The sequence below is a fragment of the Rhamphochromis longiceps genome, linkage group LG23, assembly GCF_057381845.1.
Source record: "Rhamphochromis longiceps isolate RC_006_pf linkage group LG23, R_longiceps_female_GT1.1, whole genome shotgun sequence".
NCBI classification, from domain to species: Eukaryota; Metazoa; Chordata; class Actinopteri; order Cichliformes; family Cichlidae; genus Rhamphochromis; species Rhamphochromis longiceps.
Window position 1 is genome coordinate 9,426,323 of NC_140578.1, and position 7,686 is coordinate 9,434,008.

Sequence of the window (7,686 nt, forward strand, 5' to 3'; positions counted from 1 at the left end):
GACACAACACCGGGACGCTGCGCTTATTGTGACGGGGGACTTTAATAGCGCCAACCTCAAACGCGCAGCGCCGAACTTTTATCAACACATCACCTGCCCCACCAGGGGTGAAAGGACACTGGACCACTGCTACACTACGGTCAAGGACGGCTACAAGGCACAATCCCGCCCTCCTTTTGGCAAATCTGATCACGCCGCCATCTTCCTCATCCCAAAATACAAACAAAGGCTGAAACAGGAAGTTCCGGTTCAGAGGAAGGTCGCGCGCTGGACGGATCAATCGGTGGCCGCGTTACAGGACGCACTCGATGACGCAGACTGGGGCATGTTCAGAAACAGCTCCGACGATGACGTCAACGTGTTTACGGAAGCGGTTGTGGGATTCATCGGGAAACTAGCGGATGATACCGTGGAGACAAAGACTATCACAACGTTTCCCAACCAGAAGCCGTGGGTGGATAAAACCATCCGCGACGCTCTGAGATTCCGCACCGCTGCCTACAACACGGGACTCATGACGGGGGACATGGACCCGTACAAAGCCGCGTCATATAACGTGCGGAGGGCGGTGAAAGAGGCGAAGCAGCGCTACGGGAGGAAACTAGAGTCACAACTCCAACAGAGTGACTCTAGGAGCCTGTGGCGGGGACTAAGGACAATAACGGACTATAAAGCACCAACAACCGGTATGACGAACGCGGCCGTGACTCTGGCAGACGAGCTGAACACTTTCTATGCTCGCTTCGAGGCTGCAGCTAAGGTCTCCAACAATGCTAGTGTTAGCGGCGCTAACGGCTGCAGACAGGAAGATACTGCCAGCACCGGAAACGTGTTCGTCATCTCCGAGCATGAAGTAAGGAGAGCCTTCAAGAGAGTGAACACCAGGAAAGCAGCAGGACCAGACGGCATCCCAGGTCGTATCCTAAGAGACTGCGCATACCAGCTAGCTCCTGTGTTCACTGAGATATTCAACATCTCTTTATCTCAGTCGGTGATCCCCACATGCTTCAAAGAGTCCATCATTGTTCCTGTCCCGAAGAAACCCCACCCTGCTTCTCTCAATGACTATCGCCCTGTAGCCCTCACCTCAGTAGTGATGAAGTGCTTTGAACGCCTGGTCAGAGACTTCATCATTTCTTCACTACCAGACACACTGGACCCACTACAGTTTGCTTACCGTCCAAATCGTTCCACAGACGATGCCATCTCTCATCTCCTCCACACATCACTCACTCACTTGGACACTAGAAGGGGGAATTATGTTAAAATGCTCTTCATAGACTACAGCTCTGCATTTAACACCATAATTCCCTCCACACTCACCACCAAGCTGGAGCATCTGGGACTCAGCTCATCTATGTGTCAGTGGATCTCCAACTTCCTAACTGGCAGACCACAGGCAGTAAGGATGGGCGGACATGTCTCAGCCTCCACCACTCTCAGCACTGGAGCCCCCCAGGGGTGTGTTCTGAGCCCCCTGCTGTACTCTTTGTACACATATGACTGTGTGGCCACTACCAGCTCCACCACCATCATTAAGTTTGCTGACGACACCGTCGTGGTGGGCCTGATCTCTGATAACAACGAGACGGCCTACCTGAAGGAGATTAGGAATCTGGAGAACTGGTGCCAGAGGAACAACCTCCTTCTAAACGTCAGTAAGACAAAGGAGCTGATAGTGGACTTCAGCACTAAGCAGGAGAGGAACTACCAGACCCCTGTCATCAACGAGTGCCCAGTGGAGAGAGTGGACAGCTTCAAATACCTCGGAGTTCACATCAAGCAGGACCTGTCATGGTCCTGTCACATCAACACCGTGGTGAAAAAGGCCCGACAGCGTCTCTACCACCTCAGACGCTTGAGAGACTTCCAACTGCCCTCCAAGGTGCTCAGGAACTTTTACTCCTGCACCATAGAGAGCATCCTGATGGGAAACATCTTAACCTGGTTCGGGAACAGCACCATGCAGGACAGACGAGCTCTACAGAGGGTTGTGCGGTCAGCTGAGCGCACCATCCGCTCCGAGCTCCCTGACCTGCACTCAATCTACAGCAGGCGGTGCTGGACCAAGGCCAGGAAGATCGTGAAGGACCTCAGCCATCCCAACAACAGACTGTTCTCTCTGTTGAGGTCAGGAAAGCGATTCCGCTCCCTGAAGACCAACACAGAGAGACTGAGGAGGAGCTTCTTCCCGCAGGCGATACGGTCTCTCAATCACACCACCACACAGTACTGACCCACACATATGGTTCTTACACACACACACTGGACATTCTGGACATTGTTTCACTTCATTACTTAAATCACGCTGCTGTTATTGTGTATATGCTGCTGTTATTGTGTATATATTTATTTATATTTCTTCATACATTCTTATATAGTTCTATATTGTGTATTTTGTTGTACAGTTATTTTATTTTCAACTTTAATTTATATATTTTATCTTATTCTCCCAGTTAAATTTACCCTTCATTCTAATTTGTGTTGTACAGTTATTTCATTTTTAACCTTAATTTATATTTTATTCCTTCTTCATATTTATTTCCTATCTTATTCATAGCCTTTCCTTTTTTGTTTTCTTTAGGTCACGAGCAGTTGTCCAAGCATTTCACTACATATCGTACTGTGTATGACTGTGTACGTGACAAATAAAATTTGAATTTTATGGAAGAAATATAGTATCATCAGAATTCAAGTATTTTTAGACATTGAATTTATGACACTGAATTTTTATCCTCCAAATTTCCCTGCAAAAATATTCACCTGCAAAAAATTCACCTGAAAAAAATTCACCTGAAAAAAATTCACCTGAAAAAAATTCACCTGAAAAAATTCACCTGCAAAAATTCAACTGCAAAAGTGATGAACTTTAATGACCCAAGCCAGAGCAATCAGCACCAGATCGAGTCGAGTGGCTCTCAGCCAATTAAATTACGCTGTTTGATCACATGACACCGTTAGCCAGCAGTGTGTCTCCTAAAAGAGAGCTGTTTAAAGGTGAGTGATTAAGTTTTTCTCCTAAATAGAGATCATTACAGAACGCCTAGTCCTACTTAAAATCCCATTTATTATTATTATTTTTTATCATCTACTCGAACTAAGGAAAACGTTTGACTAACTCAAAGACAATTTCCACGCCTTTGGTGAAGGGGTAAAATACACCATGAATAAAGCCATAGAGTGAATGGCTGCCATGGTTGCAGAACAGCCTGATTTAATGACAAGAATGGGGAAGAGTGAGGTGAAGTGAACCACAGCCACAAAACACGGTCAGACAAGGCGGCAAAAGGGCAGTGATCTGTCCGTCAGTATGAAGTTGGTGTGTGCTTTGGTGAACAAAAACTCCAGACTGGTAGCAGGAAGATGGGAGACTCGTGTTTCACTGGAATAGTGGTGAATTAAAACATCCTTTGTTGGGGACATTTCGGTGTAAATGCATCCATACAGGCAAGACAGAGGCAGACTAGACAGTGAAGAAAACAAGGCAAACATTAGAAATATAAAAACGGAAATATAGGATGAGTCGGGGATGAGTTCCTGCCCCAAGTGGAGGAGTTCAAGTATCTCGGGGTCTTGTTCGCGAGTGATGGGAGAAGGGAGCCGGAGATCGACAGACGGATTGGGGCTGCAGCTGCAGTAATGCGGACGCTGCACCGGTCCGTCGTGGTGAAGAGGGAGCTGAGTGTAAAAGCGAAGCTCTCAATTTACCGGTCGATCTACGTCCCTACCCTCACCTATGGCCACGAGCTGTGGGTAGTGACCGAAAGAATGAGATCGCGGATACAAGCGGCAGAAATGAGCTTCCTCCGAAGGGTGGCTGGCCTCTCCCTTAGAGATAGGGTGAGAAGGTCGGCCATCCGGGAGGGGCTCAGAGTAGAGCAGCTGCTGCTCCACATCGAAAGGAGCCAGTTGAGGTGGTTCGGGCATCTGACAAGGATGCCCCCTGGGCGCCTCCTGGGTGAGGTGTTCCAGGCATGTCCCACCGGGAGGAGGCCCCGGGGCAGACCCAGGACACGCTGGAGAGATTATATCTCTCGGCTGGCCTGGGAACGCCTTGGTATTCCCCCGGATAAGCTGGAGGAGGTGGCTGGGGAGAGGGAGGTCTGGGCCTCTTTGCTTAGGCTGCTGCCCCCGCGACCCGGCCTCGGATAAAGCGGATGAAGATGGATGGATGGAAATATAGGATTAATATAACATACAATTAGGGAAAATGTAAGGAACACAATGTAAATGATATTGTAAAGTCATTAAAACGGCATACTCTGATTAAAAGAAACACATAATTGGGTAGGATAATAACAATAATAATGTTAAAAAACATGTACAAGATGGGTATGTATACTTGTAGCCAGAATACTATAAAGTTGTAGCATGCCAGACCATCTTGATTGAATGTAACTTCGCTCCACACAAGTTTTATGGTAGACATATTCATATTGGTATCTAATAAATGATTAATTCTTAGATTTTATCGAACGTTAATTTATAAATTGTTTCTGTCTTTATGTGTTTGTTTCAGATTATGCAAGATGAAATTATTCAGTCAGCAAGACACTTGCTGCAGTTGCTGACATCATCCAACTGAACTGCTGCTGTGATGAATCAGAATACAAGGTTTACTTTAGCAAGACTTATGAGTTAATGCTACATTTAACTAAATTGTTATATTTTTTGTGTCCAATATTGTCTCCATATGATTTTGTTTTTTGCAATATCTTGCAGAGAACAGAGTCAAGGTACCAGCTTGGTCAACCCTAAAAGACCATATGTTCAATGACCAGGTGAAAAAGTCATAAACTAAACACTCTGCATGAGCATGGAATTTAGGATGCAACTTTATATCTTACCTGCTCTACACTCAGGGCTTGAATTACAACAACAGTCAATCACATAAAAAAATATACTTTTGGTAGTTCTGTGTCTCTGTCTCTCTCCTCCAAACCCAGATGGCTGCTGGTACTGAACCGGGTTCTGGTTCTGCTGGAGGTTTCTTCTTGTTAAAGGGGAGTTTTTCCTCTGCACTGTCACTTCATGCTGCTCAGTGTGAGGGATTGTTGAGGTTGAGTCCATATGTCCTGCGAACAACTGCTGGGCAATGACACCATGCAATCTTCTGGGATTCCTTGGATAGAAAACCTGTGAACTGCACTTGTCCTTGGTCTTCACAGCTCACCTTTTTACTGTTTATTGAATCAAAATGCTCCAGTGACATGGATTCTACATTGTAACTGATGTGATGTTCTATAAAGTCGTTTTAATAAAAAAAAGGCAAAAATTAGTTTGTTTCTTTATTCAATTTTTGAACAGTGATACTCATTCAGTAAATGCAAATTATTTACATGGCAGTGCACTATAGGCATAAATCTAGACCCCTAGATAAAACATGATGGCATTATAGCAGTGACAACTCCTCCACAGTAGCAGGTGGGATTTCTTTTTTGAGGACGGCTCCTTTTACCTGTCACTACAGATGGTCTGTTTATGTTTTGATCAAGAGCCTTTTTTGGGCAGCTGAAGAGGAGAAGTCTATCTTATGGCCAACCTCTGACTGTATCTTGGTCACATTACCCAGCAAAACCCAGTATGCAGGTTCACCTGTAACAGTCCTTGTGCCACAGATCAACACTGTTGCTTCTACATTAAACAGAAGAGCAGTGACGTGGGTGCTGGGGCCCGTTCTTCGTACGTCGCTTACTACATCCAAGATCAAATGACACATCCAAGATCAAATCATCGCGCTAACCGTGAGCTCGCTAATCCGGTTCCCCGAACACACCTGCTGTTGACGATTAGTACAGCTGGACGCAGTAATGTGACATCACTGGGTGTCATAAAAGGGGCTACGCATCGATAGTAGAAACATTGATCGGCAACCCTCTGATTGGTCGGCGAAAATGTCGAAGGAGCGCGCTCGGCTCGGTATTTTTCGGCAGCAGAGCAAGAACTCCTGAGTGAGGGATTTCAGGAGTTTCAGAGTTTAATCAGAACGCAAGGGAACACTGCAAAGGCTGCAAAAGCAAGGAGAGAGGGCTGGCAGAAAGTTGCTGACAAATTAAACTCGTAAGTAATTTAATAATAATAATAATAATAATATATTGGATTTATATAGCGCTTTTCAAGGCACCCAAAGCGCTTTACAATGCCACTATTCATTCACTCTCACATTCACACACTGGTGGAGGCAGCTACGGTTGTAGCCACAGCTGCCCTGGGGCAGACTGACAGAAGCGAGGCTGCCATATTGCGCCATCGGCCCCTCTGGCCAACACCAGTAGGCGGTAGGGTAGATTTATTATATTACACTATATTATCCAATATTATATTACATTATATTATATTGTTATATTATATCCTCTTTCACATTAGAGCCACAACAGGACCCACTAGAACATGGGAACAAGTAAGAGTGAAATATAAGAATATTCTACAGAATGGTAATATTTATCACTTATATTGCTTTTAGTCTCTTGGAAAGAGAGCCTGAAATAATCTGTTTGTTTGTTTATAACAGCAACCAAGAAAAGGGCAGAGCAAAAAAAGACAGGTGGTGGTCCTGCACCCCCTCGTCAACAAGTTGGTTAAGTAAATAATATCCTCACGGGAAAATCGATATCTCTCAATGAGCACACTGTCGCGCTGAGCTAAAGGATCCTGTCTGTCCCGCAATATACGCTGAATTCTGAGGACTCTCCTTATCAATCTTGCACCTTCCGCAATGGGTTGCTCGCGTAAACGGACAGGACATGGCTGCGACAGGCTTCCCAAATCCACCTTGGCTTTTATAGCCGTGGTCTCTCATCTTGATTACACGAAGTAATTTACAATTACTACTCTGAAATATGAACTAGAAAAATTTGCATTTCCTGCGAAAATGCAGTGTGGATGCTTAAAGCTGAAGCTGTATGCAAAAAGTAGCTGAAAAAGCTGAAAAGTTGCAGAAATTGTAAAAACTTTGCAGAAGCAAAAGAAGTTTGCTAAAATGGAATAACTTAGCAGAACTGCAATATCTTAGAGGAAACATAATACTTGGCAGAAATACAATAGCATAGCAGAATTTAGCAGAAATATTGTAACTTACCAGAAACATGATAACTTCTCAAAAATACAAGAATTTAGGAGAAATAGTATAAGATAACAGAAAGAATATATTTAGCCAAAAATACTTAAACATTACAGAAACACTATGATTTAAAAAAAATAGTACAACAGAGCAGAAATATTGTGATTTACCAGAGACACTGTGATGAACTATGAATATTGTAATTTTAAATTGAGACTATGTTTTAGCACAAATATTATAATTTGGCAGAAATACTATAATTTAGCAGAAATACTATATTAAGCACAAATCCTATAAAAAGCAGAAATGGTATGATTAAGCACAAATACTACATTTAGTAGAAATACTTTGTTTTAGCACAAATCCCATAAAAAGCAGAAATACTGTACTATGATTTAGTAGAAAAACTATAATTAATCAGAAATACTAAATTTAGCAGAAATACTATATTAAGCACAAATACTATAAAAAGCAGAAATAGTATGATTAAGCATAAATACTACATTTAGCAGAAATACTATATTAAGCACAAATCCTATAAAAGCAGAAATAGTATATTAAGCACAAATCTTATAAAATAGCAGAAATAGTATGATTTAGCACAATAGTAATAAGTTAAACAGAAA

General features: G+C 43.4%; 1 long non-coding RNA gene across 2 annotated transcripts; it reads left to right on the top strand.

Annotated features, from left to right (window-relative positions):
- Positions 1-2,976: 2,976 nt before the first annotated feature.
- Positions 2,977-5,278, top strand: LOC146641273 (uncharacterized). 2 transcript variants are annotated; one of them, XR_014909622.1, is made up of 3 exons: positions 2,977-2,997; positions 4,520-4,614; positions 4,723-5,278. It is a non-coding gene; the product is annotated as an uncharacterized LOC146641273 (long non-coding RNA). The 2 variants fall into 2 exon arrangements; XR_014909621.1 differs by lacking the exon at positions 2,977-2,997 and having other exon boundaries at positions 3,707-4,614.
- Positions 5,279-7,686: the final 2,408 nt, after the last annotated feature.